This window comes from Pan paniscus, chromosome 2, assembly GCF_029289425.2.
Source record: "Pan paniscus chromosome 2, NHGRI_mPanPan1-v2.0_pri, whole genome shotgun sequence".
In the NCBI taxonomy this organism is placed as follows: domain Eukaryota; kingdom Metazoa; phylum Chordata; class Mammalia; order Primates; family Hominidae; genus Pan; species Pan paniscus.
In genome coordinates, this window is record NC_085926.1 from 4,569,406 (window position 1) to 4,583,696 (window position 14,291).

The window sequence follows — 14,291 nt, forward strand, 5'->3', positions numbered from 1 at the left end:
GTTTAATCCTTGTTACTGCATAAGGAGGCTTGTCTGTCTTATAGATGAAGAAACTGAGGCAGGAAGAAATTAAACCATCTGCTTAACATCGTATGGCTCGAAGTCAGGATTTGCACGCAAGCACTTCAGCTCCAGGGTCTGTGCTCGCAGACGCTGCGTCGTGCTGTGTTTTAGCAGTGAGATCCTTCACCTAGCTCTTCATTCCCATGTGCAAATATTAACTATGTGATGGGTAGCATAGAAATAGAATTATCAAAGAAACATTTTTTCTAATTTAGTTAAAAAACTTTATTATTATTATTGTTAGGTTTGCAACAACATTGATAGGAAGGTACAGAGGTTTCTCATATGTCCCTTCCCCTACTCCGCAGCCTCTCCCACTAGTAACATCCCCCATCAGGGTGCACAGCCTCTCTCTCTAGTAACACCCCCTATCAGGGTGGTACATTTGTTACAATTGATGAACCTACCTAGACCCATCAGTATCACCCAGAGACCATCATTTACGTTAGGGTTCATTCTCGAAGTCATACATTTTACAGATTTGGACAAATGTATAATGGGATGTATCTATAGATCACTGAAGTATCGTACAGAATAGTTTCACTGCCCTAAGAATCTCTGTGCTCCTCCTATTTATTCTTCCCTCCCCCCAACCCCTGGCAACTACTGATTTTTTTTTTTAATCTCCCTAGTTTTGCTTTTTCCAGAATGTGATAATGTTAGAATCTTCCACTACATAGCCTTTCCAGATTGGCTTCTTTCACTCTGTATGTGCATTTAAATTTCCTCCATGTCTTTTCATGGCTCTATAGCCCGTTTCTTTTTAGCGCTGAGTAATATTACATTGCCTGGATATACCATGATTTCTATATTCATTCACTTACTGAAAGATATGTTGGTTGCTTCCAAGTTTTGGCAATTATGAATAAGGCTGCTAGAAACATCCCTGTGCAGGTTTTTGTGTGGACATATTTTTTCAGCTTCTTTGAGTAAATACCAAGGATCATCAGACAAACTCTTTTGAGGAGAAATGGTCAAGCATTCAGGCACAAGATGGCTTTTGAGTGCTGATAATATTATCAGTGACTAGCCTTTACTTAACATTGTGCTGAATGTTTCGTATGCAGTCTCTCATTTAGTCCTCACAACACCTAGTCAGATGGCAACTCTTTACAGAAAGGACAATGTAGTAAGATTTTTACAGCCCGATATCACCAATTTAGTGATTGACAATTGATGACTTGAGCCCAGAATCTCAACTCTTAATCACCGTGTGTATTAGTCTGTTCTCACGCTGCTAATAAAGACATACCCGAGACTGGGTAATTTATAAAGGAAAGAGGTTTAATTGAATCACAGTTCCACATGACTGGGGAGGCTTCACAATCATGGCTGAAGGTGAAGAAGGAAATAAGACACATCTTACATGGTGGCAGGCAAGAGAGAGCAGGTGCAGGGGAACTCTCCTTTATAAAACCATCAGATCTTGTGAGACTTATTAACTATCATGAGAACAGCATGGGAAAGACCCGCCTCCATTAATCAATTACCTCCCGCCAGGTCCCTCCCATGACAAGTGGGAATTATGGGAGCTACAATTCAAGATGAGACTTGGGTGGGGACACAGCCAAACCATATCACTGTGTTGTTCACCACCCCCCACTTTTTTTTGTTTTTGCTATGTTGCCCAGGTTGGCCATGATAATTCCCTTTTGACTGTGTTCAGTTGGGCCTGCTTTTGATGAAATATTTTGGCTAAAGCTTTTGACAGACCTCTGAGTAGTGATCTGTGGCTTTCAAGCTTCAAGGATTATATATTTCTTTAGCACTTGGCATTGTTTGTAAACTAATTGTTTGAGGTTTCTTTTTCTTTCACATTATTTTTGCAGATTTTATACTTTTTTCCTATATTAAAGTTATAGTGTAGGGATATGACTCAGAAGCCAGATGGGGGTAGGGGTGTTCCCAATTATTCTAAATGTAAATGTAATTAGAGTTTCATGTGGATGCATACCTCCTTTCTAAAAAAATATGGTTATTTTAGCGCTCACTATAAATTCACTGGTATTCATAAATTTATGGTGAAACCCTCTAGTTATAAAGTGAGTTTTATTACATCCACATAAGCTGCTTTTTAAAACCTCCTCCTTCACTTTCTTTTCTCTTTCCTGCAAGAACATCATTTGTCCCCCTCAGAATAAGTTTAGTAAAGTGTTTGGACCATTCTCAAACCGGCCAACTTCTCAATTCAGTTTAAAAAATTGGAACGTATGCTTAAGAATAGATGTTCTGAGTTTAGAATTTCTTCCATCATTTGACAGGTTTAACATATCTAAGATGTAGGGGGAGAATCTTAATTGGACATACAGCTACCCAATAGAATGCCTGATATGATGAAGAGTTTGAAGAAAGTTAAGGACATACTAATGGCAAATAGTGCAAGGAAAAATAAAAGCAATTAGAAACTCCAGGAAAAACTAAAACTGAGCTAAAATTGAAATGTATTCATATTACATTATTTGAGATGCATAGAAAAATATTTACATGGTTATAATATAAACACAATCAATTTATAGACAAATTACAAAGCTCGTGGTTATAAAACAGTAATGCTAATCAACCTCAATGATATGAAAGTAAAAATATAGACAATAGATGGTAAGGAATGGAAAGACGTGGAAAAGTGAAGAGGGCTCTAATGATATCAAAGTTGGGCAGTTAAGAGTTATTGTAGGTGATGCAACAGGAATTAAAGGGACTACTTTTTTAAAAAATGAAAACATACATAGGCAAGGAAATAGCAGTTTAATCTTTTTAAAAGGAAAATAATGACTAGGAAGTAAAAGAACTATGAATATGTCTTCTCTGGAGAGGCATTTGGGAAAAGGAGCTCCTGGTGCAGGTACGAATCCAGAAAAATAGAGTGATGCAGTGATCCCCCAAGAACCCACTAGCCTTAACAGTATTCCACATTTTACCATTTTTGTTTCATCTGTCTTTTTTCTTTTTTTTTGCTGGTATCTTAAAAAATTCAAATATCATGCCATTTGACCCCAGATACTTCCAAACGCATCTCAAGAAAAAGGACATCTACTTAGATAACCACAATACCATTATTATACCTAACAAAACTAACAATTCCTTATTACCATATTGAATTTTGTTTGATTGAAAAAATACTTTTTAATTTTATTAGTAGTATTATTATTTAGAGATGGGGTCTTGCTATGTTGCCTAGGCTGGTCTCAAACTCCTGGGTGCAAATGATCCTCCTGCCTTCGCCTCCTGTGTAGTTAACTACAGCATGTGCAACTGTGCCCACCTGAAAAAGTTGTTTTTTTTTTTTTAATAGTTAATACGTTCAAGTCAGGTTCCAAACAAAGCCCCCTCTTGTGTATGGGTGTTATGTCTCTCTAGTCTCTTCTGAGTCTTTTAATCTTGAATAGTCCTCTTTTCCTTTTTATCATGCCATTGACTTACTGAATAATATTTGATGTTAAAAATGTGTGCATGCATTAATTTGATTAAAATTTTTTAAGAAGTTTTAATTGGCTTTTAAAATTTTAATGGTTAAAAAGTATAGACAACTTTACATATTTTAAAAGTCTTATATTCTCTGTAAGTGTATTTTTATAAAAACTTGTTTTTAATGACTAAATTTAAACATCTCAAATGCAGGAACCTTTACACATCAGTTATTCTGGGCACAATTCTTTGCATGCCAAGATGAGTAAAAATAATTATTCTCCAGTATTTTTTAGTCTAATCAGAGAGGGCAGTTTGTGGACATGCCTGCCAAAGCATTTTGCCACATGGAAGTAATTACTTTTAAAGCTAATAGTTAATGGATTCCTTACTAGGAGCCAGCCATTTTATTAAGTGTTTTAAATTATTTTTATCCATACCACACACTGTGGGAGAATCCATATAATCCACACAAGGAATCTGAAGCCCAGGGAGATTAGGTAACTTTGTGCAGGGTCACTCAGCTAGTAAATGACAGCCTGTATAGGAACAAGGTCTTTCTAATACCCTTAATCACTAAACTGTATAGGGCCTCCCAATTTGACATGCTAGTCTCTCCTCCTAAGAGGCGGCGTTATGTACTGTTTCAGAGCATGAGTTCTAGAGCCAGACTGCTTGGTTTTGACTCTGGCTCTCCTACTAAATAGCTCCGTGACTTTGGGTGACTTGCTTAACCTCTCTATGTCTCAGTTTCCTCATCTGTAAAATGGAGAAAATAGTCCTGGCTCATAAGATTAAATGGTTTCCTATTTGAAAAGACCTTGGAACAGTACTTGGCACGTCCATGAATTAAAAAATGCTTAAGTAACTGCAGCACAGAAATCCTGCATTTGGCATATATATGGATTGGTGGATGCACAGATGGACAAACAAATAAAAAGTAGGGAGCAAATTGTAGGCTACTTTTTCTTATATTTCACCAATAAAAGGTAAAGGCACTTCCCCCAGTTAATGTAATAAGATTCTCTCTCAGGTCTCAGAATGTTGTGTAGATTTTTTAAACAAAATTGTAATAAAATTTTATTGATGGTATACACATACATTATTTATTATTTTGTAGAGTTTTTAATGCTCAATGTTGATATCAACTTCCTATTTTTAAAGAAAGAAGGAAAAACCAAATTGAATAGTATCTGTTTTTTCCTTCTTTCTTTAAATCATGTGTTTATGGAATAATCCAGAAGCATAAGAGGCGACTTTTGTGTTAAGCATGAGGTGACTTTCATGTTAAGCTTTCTCTGGAAGAAGAGAGAACTGGATTTGGACTTTTTCTTTCAAGGAGAAAGAAAAAAATGTTAGTCACATTACAGCCTTGAAAGAATCTTCTTGAACAGTTCTGGAGGAACAGATTAACTTTGGTGCATGTAGATACAGTAATTCAGCCTCTGCCACTTAATCTATCCCCAAGGTCTCATGGAGGGAAGAAATAGAGGTGACAGCGACTTATTATAACGTAACTGAGTGGTTAGTGAATGTTCTAGAACTTCTATCTTGGTTTGATTGGCTTTTTGTTCATGTTCTTTTAACCTTTTGAATTTTGCTAAAACATAGGTGCTTTGAATCCAGGATCCTAGACAACTTGGGGGCCAATGAATTGATTTCAAGATGGCCTTTTGCTGCTTTGAGGATGCAGGCTGATGACTTAGGTGCTGTGTTCGTTGATTCTGCTGGAGATGTCCATAGAACGAGGAGGAGAATCTTGGGTTTAATGTCTCCTGATTTATTTTTAGCAGCTGACCTGGTTAGCTGCGATTTGCTAATTGTCTGTATGTAGTATATGTTTGTAAGTGCTGAGTCGTTTTGAATAAATAGTCTCATATGAAATGAGATGATCTACTTGGCCTAGTAGCTGATTCTTTCTGGAATTGATAATGACGAGAGTGAAATTCTATCTTAACAAATGCAGCAGCTGCCCTAATGGAGAAGGATGACGTGGAATTTCCCATTGTCTACCTGTACTGTCCTAAAAATATACGACCAATTCCAGTGACTGATAATGATATTGAGACTGAGTGGTTAATAATGGCTCAAGAAATCCCAGCTTGATTTGACCAGCTTTCCAGCTTTTTTTTTTTTTTGGCCGGTGGGGAGTGGGGGATTAAACCTGTTGACTTTTGCAAATACATAATTTTATAGAATATGTGTCCTAAGAACGAAACTCACTACATTTCTAGGTTCAAACTTACTTTTTTGGGTCCAATGCTCAATATAGGACAAAAAAGAAGTGGAAAGGAGAAAATAAGAAAGAATGTATATTAGTTAACTTAACTCAGATTTTTGGATCTGGGTGGATTTCGGATGGTGTTAAATTGGCCTGGGGACTTCTTTATTATTTTTTTTAATCGTAGCGTTGGTTTGTAATATTCATGGTTTAGCCTGAATGACTTAAAGGATTTATTTTTTAATTTAACGTGGGTTAAAAGAACATGAGCAATAGACCTGCCAATAACTATTTTAAAATATAAACAGATAACTGTTTATTTTGCTCAAAGGTCACATTGAGGATTCAGAGCTCATGACTCAGGATGGCTATTTTTCTTAGAGGAATGATTTAGACAAGTTGAATTGAATAGCTCCTAGGCCATTGACATTTATTCAATTTTGTCTTTAACATTTGTTTACTTTTTGAACCTGTAAAACAGGGGTGTCCGATCTTTTGGCTTCCCTAGAAGAAGAATTAGAAGAAGAATTGTCTTAGGCCACACAGAAAATACACTAACAACAGCTTATGAGCTTAAATAAATAAATAAATAAATGCAAAAAAAAATCTCATGATGTTTTAAGAAAGTTTACAGATTTGCGTTGGGCTGCATTCAAAGCCATCCTGGGCCGTGGGTTGGACAAGCCTGCTGTAAAAGACTGGAATTTAGATACAGCTCATCAAAATATCTTGCTATTCTAAAAGTAATTCTCAATTTCTATTTTTTCTAAGAAAAATTATTAGACAGTAATGTTAAGTTGCAGCAAGTAGGTTTGCATTTTGGATAGTAATAGTCCCAATTTTATTAAAAGGTTGGCTTATGATAACCATAGATTTCTTCATTTTAATTTTATTTATTTTGTTTGCACATACTATTTTACTGATAGTATGTGCAAAAAGATAGTGAGTGAAGCAGTTGGACTAATTGTTTACACTAAGGTTACTTAGGAAGGACTATCTGGCATGTTTATATTACATTCAGCAAATTGTTTATAGTAGGGATCATTTAAATATGCATTACCAATATCTCAGGTTTTAGATTTGCCAACCCTGTATGTTGAGATTTTCCAGGATCTTATAATTGCACCGGCTAGTGGTTCTCCCTTGAATAAACTGCAAGACTTTGCACTTAGCTAAAAATGACTCACCTTTGAAGGTGGTACGCATTCATTAAAAAAAAAAATAATCAAGTGTGCAGTGCACTGTGCACCATGCTAAGCACTGGAGATAGTGTTGAGTGAGACAAATGTAGTCTCTGCCCCCATAGAACTTACATTCTAGTGGAGTGAGACAGACACCAAGAAGCAAACAATACGTAATGAACAAGATTACATCAGAGTGATAAACACTGGAAAGAATATAAAATAAGGAGGATGTGATGCAGCATGACTGGGGGTGGGATGGGTGGGCCAGCACTAGATAGGGCAGTTAGGGAAATCTTCTGGAGGAGGTAACATAGAGGTTGACACTTACAAGTTTAGGAAGAGCTGGCCACGTGTATCTTTGGGGACACAGTATGCTAGCATCAGGAACACCAAGGGTAAAAGCTATGATGTAGGTACGTGCAGTGTTGGAGAAACAGTAAGAAAGCTGAACAGCAGGGAGCCTATTGGTGTGTCTTGGCCCACGCACACCTCAGGGAGTAGTCAAGACCATGTAAAAATTAATTTGTTGGCTGGGTGTCACACCTGTAATCCCAGCACTTCAAAAGGCCAAGGCAGGAGGATTGCTTGAGCCCAGGAGTTCAAGACCAGCCTGGGCAACATAGGGACACCGTACGTCTACAAAGAATAAAAAAAATTAGCTGGGCATGGTGATGCACACCTGTGGTCCCAGCTACTCAGGAGGCTGAGGTAGGAGGATTTCTTGAGCCTGGGAGATCGAGGCTGCAGTGAGCTGGGATCACACCACTGCACTCCAGCCTGGGTGACAGAATGAGACCCTGTCTCAAAAAAAAAAAAAAAAGCAATTTGTCCTCTCTGTATGCATATTGAGAATTATTACATAAGTTGGGTTTTTATTAGCCACGTGAAGTTTGGGTGATAAAAATTTGATTTCCTACGAAATTGCAGAGTACGTGTTTCTGGTACCCTGAGTTGTGTTGATGTTCAGTGCTCCCTTTACTCTCTCTTTGGCTTCAAGATTGAACGGTGCTAGATTTTTTCATGCGGATATTTTTGCGTACCTGTGACTCCACAGACCAGTGTGCTTGTGTGCAGGATTTGGTGGGTTCATGGGTGTTTATTAAACAAAACTAATCATATATAGAGGTTTTATTCATTTGCTAGGGTTGCTGCAACAAAGTACCACAAGCTGAATGGCTTGAACGACAGAAATTTATTGTCTCACCTAAATCAAAGTGTCAGCTGAGTTGATTTCTTTTCTTTTTTTTTTTTTGAGACGGAATCTCACCGTGTCACCCAGACTGGAGTGTAGTGGCGTGATCTCGGCTCACTGCAACCTCCACCTCCGGGGTTCAAGCGATTCTCTTGCCTCAGCCTCCTGAGTAGCTGGGATTTCAGGTGTGTGCCACCACGCCCGGCTGATGTTTGAATTTTTGTAGAGACGGGGTTTCACCGTGTTGGTCAGGCTGGTCTCGAGCTCCTGACCTCAGCTGATCCACCCACCTCGGCCTCCCAAAGTGCTGGGATTAGAGGCGTGAGCCACCACACCCGGCCGGGATTGGTTCCTTCTGAAGGCATAGGAAGAAATCCGTTATGCCTCTTGCCTGGCTCCCGGTGGTTGGCGGGCAGTCTTTGGTGTTCCTTGGCTCTGCTGTATTTCTTCTGCCTTCATGTTTGCGTGTCTTCTTTGTACAGGTGTGGCCTTCTCCAAATTTACCCTTTTTATAAGAATCTAAGTCATGTTGGAATAGGTCCCACCCCACTGCAGTGTGACCTCATCTTAACTGATGACATCTGTAATGAACGAATTACCAAATGAGTCACGTTCTGCATGTTTTTGTCCTCCTGAAACTCCTATGTTGAAACCTGATAACCAAGGTAGCGTTAGGAGCTGGGTACTTTGAGAGGTGATTGGGATTAGTGCCCCCAGTTCCTCCCACCATGGGAGGACACAGCAAGAAGGTGCCATCTGTGAACCGGGGCCCTCACCTGACTCTGAATCTGCTGGCATCTTGATCTTGGAATTCCAGGCCTTCAGAACTCTGAGAAATACGTTTCTGTTGTTTATGGGCCACTTAATTTATGATATTTTTTAAAGCTGCCTGAACTGTCTAAGACACTTTCTGAGCGACTGAGGGTTAGGACTTCAACACAGGAGTTTAAAAAAGGGGTTTTCCAGCGCTAGACAAATTCTAAAAGAGCTGTAACACTCAGCATAGGAATTTTACAATGGGGACACAGTTGAGTTCATAAAAGAGGTGCATATAATTTGGCTAAATTCATTGTCTCTCACAAAGGAAAATACGGACAATACCTGCAAACATTTTGAAGCTGTTTAACCCATTTTTTGCTCAGACACCTGGAAGCCACGGCCCCTTTTTTATTTAATAACATCTGGTGTGTACTGAGCATTGGTAGGCTCCTCTGTGATAAGATCTTGAATGTGTCACCTTGTTGATTCCTCATAAGCACCCTCTGGAGTTTGTTCTGTGAGCAGCCTCACTTGACAGTTGAGGGAACTGAGGCTTAGTTCCAGAAAGAACCTTCAGCTCATCACCGCAGCCCTAGTTTCAGCATGATTTTTCTTACTGCTAGAGTTGATAGAATAGTCACAACCACTAGCACTGGAGCCTGCCCTAGCCACTAATAGCACCTCCACATAAAAGGTTTCTCATTGTGAGGTTAGTTTCTTATCTTCCTAATTCTACCACCTGGTCCATTCAATGCCTCCCTTGTTCTTTATCCCCGAAAGAGCTTATGTAATATGCAGCAGTACTGAGAAGATTAATTAGTTAATACTTGTGAAGCACTTTGAGGATGAAAAGCTCATGAACACTTAAAGTTAAATTAAATTTTGCCTCCTGGTGCCAAGAAATCAACAGTCTTTCTCCTTCCTGGTTGGGGTCAGCATCTCCCCTTGGCCCGCAGGAGAGTGTGTTCCCACAGAGAGCAGGCTGTATTGATTGTCTCCCCAAGACGAAGGTCGGAATGGCTACTAATTCTCTTTTGAACTAGATTGGATTCTGCAAACAATTGAACAGCTGACTCTGTGCTAAGTGGAAATGTGATTGATATTGAAACAGAATTAAAATTTCAACTTCTAGGGAATTAAATTGAGTGCAACTTCAGAAATTTGGAGATGAATGTCCAAGTGGTTTGAAAAGCGATTTTCATGTTCCACTAAGTATATTAATATCAAAAGTGATATTGATGTTTGAGAACATTGGGCTGCAGTTGTTTCCTTGTCCTTTTCATTTATTGCCATTTTGACCTAAGGTTTGTGCCAGGAAGTTCAGCTTCACTCCTAGTGAATCTGAGCGGCGTAATGCTGGCCCCGTCTTGCCCATTGCTTTTCCTGGTAGCCAAATCCCTGTACAACGAGCTGTAACATATCCTCAAATGAACTGCATAAAAGTATGTTGGAGATGGAGAGGAGATCTATAAATTCAGAGGACAAATAAATCAAAAAGTCAATGACTTGTAAGAATTCATAAGCCAAATTCAGAGCCAATTTGGAAACTGAACCTCAGATTTTTCCAGGGCTGTATTCATTCCTTCCCCTGTTGGATAGATCTTCTAAGAGCCACCCTCAACTCGTGAGTCTGCTCATTGCTTTTCAGATGGACACTTACCTTAATGAACTCTGACTTTATGTATGGGTGGTAGTTTGTTGTACAGGAGTTGTTTTCCCAGAAGGTATTGACCTTTATTCCAGTCTCTACTATGAGCAAACCTCTATCTGTTGAATCAGCTCCTAGAACCTCAGCTCTGAATAAATAAAGAGCTTAAAGGTAAGGAATAGGTGGGTCAGTTCAGCCAAGAAAGGCCAGATAGAATTAGAGTTCAGAGCCAGGTCAGAGTTGAGAGTGGGGAGAAATAGCCAGGACTATTTGGCCCAGGATGCCTGAATGGGGACACATGCACACACACACACACACACACACACACACACACACACACACACACACACTGAAACACTCAGCAAAAATTGAGGTGTTTCCCAGGTTCCTAACCTCCTGAATGCAATGCAGATTCTTTCCTCCACCTTCCCTTCATTGTTCCCATACAACTCTGGCCTGTAATCAGCCCAACCTGGGCCTGGGCCTTGGCCACTACTAGATATTCTGTTGGCACCAAGAGTAGTCAGGACCAGTTTTCCCTCTCTTAATTTCCTCCTCAGGAGAGTTGAGTGTTTATCATATTCTCTTCTTTTCCTCTCTCTTTCTCTGTTCAGCTTAGGCAATCTTCCGTTCCGCAGTCTTTCTCCTAGCTGTGTATCTTGAGAGGTAATGCAATGTAGGTTAAGACTGCCTGAGTTGAATCCTGGCAGTGCCACTTACCACTGGAATGACCTCAAGAAAGACATTTAATCTCTTTACCTCAGTTTCCCCATCTGTAAAATGGGGATAATAATACCTATTTCAGTGGAATGTTGTGAGAGTTAAACAAGTTGATATGTGGAAAGCTCGTAGGGTGTGGTCTGTAATGTGTTCAATTAGCATTAATTGAAGAGAAGTGGAGTCTCCCCTTCAATTCTTACCTGGGTAACACTGGACAATTTCATACTTTGTTGTCACTATTTTTCTTTAGCTCTTACTCTTTTTTATCCATTCCTGTAGCACTAGTGATCAGGAGAAAAGACGTGATTGCTAATAGAGTAATACCTTGTTGAATTTGTGTTATGTTCCAGGTTGGAGGGGGGAAGATAAAGCCTAAGAAGACCAAGTCCTTTTTTCTTGCAACTTTAAATTGTTGTAGGAAAGGAGACATGTTGATAATGGTTTGCAGTATAACATAGAACATGCTAGACTCCAAGTCCAAACTGAGATTAGAGATAGGCGAATGAAGATGATAGTCAACCATGTGCAGTGGGCTTGGGGGCTGGGGTGGGTCATGGAGGGCTTTATAGAGGAGGTGACACTTGAGCTAGTTTTTTTTTGTTTGTTTTTTGAGACAGGGTCTTACTCTGCCGTCCAGGCTGGAGTGCATGGTGCCATCTTGGCTCACTGCAACCTCCTCCTGAGCTCAAGTGATCCTCCCACCTCAGTCTCACGAGTAGCTGGGACTACAGGCATGCGTCACCATACCCAGCTAAGTTTTTTGTACTTTTAGTAGAGATGGGATTTCACCATGTTGTCCAGGCTAGTCTTGAATTCCTGAGCTCAAGCGATCCACCTGCCCTGGACTTCCACAGTGTGGGGGTTACAGGTGTGAGCCACCGTGCCCCACCTTGAGCTAGTTCTTAAAGGTGTGAGAGGTTCAATGACAGACACTATCAACACTCCCAGTAAGTCAAGTAATTAAGGTGAGAGTGCTGCTCAATAGATTTATCAGGTATTTATCAGGTATGTGGTCACTGATTTGAAATCTGTGCCAAAGTCGGTGCAGTGAGGTGGGGATGGGGGAGCCTGAAGGCACAGACCTGAGAAGAGAAGGAGATTAAGAGTCTGATTTTTACATAGTTGGGCCCTGGAGGCCAGGGTCATTACATAGAGTTTGTGTTAAAACTTTCTGGTAGCTAGTGATGTTGTTGTGGAGAACCTCAGAAGACAAAATTAAAAACTTTGATGTGAACTGAGACAAAGTAAAAACTAGGCATACTCTACTGCTGAGATCCTTACTGTCTTTTAGGACCGCATGCTTTCATCTTTTTCTATTTTAACTTCTCTTTTATTCTTCTCCCCTTTGCTCACTCCACAGAGCTTTGCTGAACACCTATTATGTGCCAGATGCAGGGGATCCCAAGTTGGGTTAAGGCATTATTTCTTCCCTGGAGCTAACCTCACCCAAAAGGGGAAGATAGTTGTGTGAAGAACTAATTGACAGTGTGAAGTGTGGCTGGTAATATAGGGAGCTGTGTGGGAGGAGGAAGTGTGTCTGGTAAGAAGGCAGGGATGGCTTCAAGATCTCGAAGGTCTTGCCACATGGATAGATAGTGACCAGGTAGACAGAGGCACTCCAGCAAAGGTAACGCAGCCTGCAAAATCAAGGAGATATGGCAGTCCATAGTTTGAGTAAGGAATGAGCCATGTTGTGTGGCTGGAATAGAGGGAGCCAGGTGTCAGGCGGATATGGTTCCAGATGAGGCTGAAAATGTTGATGAGGGCTCTATGAGTGTATTAGGCTTTTCTTGCATTGCTATAAAGAAATACCTCTGAGACTGGGCAATTTATAAAGAAAAGAGGTTTAATTGGCTCACAGTTCTGCAGTCTGTATAAGCATGGTGCTGGCTTGTGCTTAGCTTCTGGGGAGGCCTCAGGGAACTTTTAGCCATGGTGGAAGGTATGTCACATGGCAAAAGCAGGAGCAAGAGAAGAATGGGGAGGGGGTCACACGCTCTTAAACTACCAGATCTCTAGAGAACTCAGTCCATCCATCACCTCCCACCAGGCCCCACCCCTCACACTGAGGATCACATTTCAGCATGAGATTTGGGTGGAGACAAATATCCAAACTCTGTGAATGGGGCAGGTTCTTTTATGCTCTCTTCAAGGCACATGGACTTTTATCTTGTAGAATCCAGGGGGATCCCATGAAAGTTTTTAAGCTGGAAAGTGACATCATTAAATTTCCCTTATTTTTATTTTAAAGAAAGTTAATTTTGTTGACAGTGTGGAAGATGTGTTTCCTTATATTTGGCCGTATAAAATATAAAATTTGATTTTTAAAACAGTTTCTAGTATTCTAACAGTATAACAGTATGTTTAGATTTATAAACAAAGGAGATTTTATGTTTTTATAAGTCAACTCATTTTTATGACTACGTTTTCAATGGAAAAATGAATATTGAGCGTCAACAAACGAAACGTTGTGTGACAAGCTTGTGCATTGCTGATCCTCTGCGTTGGCCTCATCCATAAACTAAAGGCTCTTAAACTCAAATCTCTGATGCCTTTTAGAAATGCCTTTTACTTTCTTTTTGTGTAGTAAGAGGGATCATGGAACCTATGATCTAAAAACTGGGAAGCAATGATGCCATGTGTCTGCAAGCATAGGTAACACAGCTGTTTTAGAGATGTCTTTAAAAGGGTACATGAGTGTTTTGATATTTGAGAACAGATCTTCCAGCTTGTCATGGGAGTTGCATAGTTTTTGAAATCAGTCCTTAACCTTAAACTTTGTTCACATTGAACTCTAGAATAGCAGTGGTTTTTGAAGACCAGTTGTTGAATGCATTTATGCATATTTAATTTTTTTGAATGGCTATTAAAGACCTAAGACAATTATATTCAGGTTTCAAGGAAAGAACTTCTTGTGGGAGTTTAACATTTTTAAATTGTTGGGTGGTGGAGGGCTGGTATTTACTGATATTCTTGAGTTAATGAGTCCCAACTATAATAGCCACACTTGTGCTGCCCTTCACTTTGGAGAATTGCGTATTTTTACACTCATACTTTGAGGCTTACTATTTCAGTATAGAAAACAAATATAGTTGCTGA

At 39.7% G+C, this 14,291-nt stretch overlaps 1 protein-coding gene and 1 pseudogene across 1 annotated transcript in view; one reads left to right on the top strand and one right to left on the bottom strand.

Annotated features, from left to right (window-relative positions):
• The window catches only part of ITPR1 (inositol 1,4,5-trisphosphate receptor type 1), a 354,118-nt gene that overhangs the window by 62,506 nt on the left and 277,321 nt on the right, over positions 1–14,291 (top strand). The window lies entirely within an intron of this gene.
• LOC112439435 (U7 small nuclear RNA) lies at positions 9,019–9,064 on the bottom strand (annotated as a pseudogene).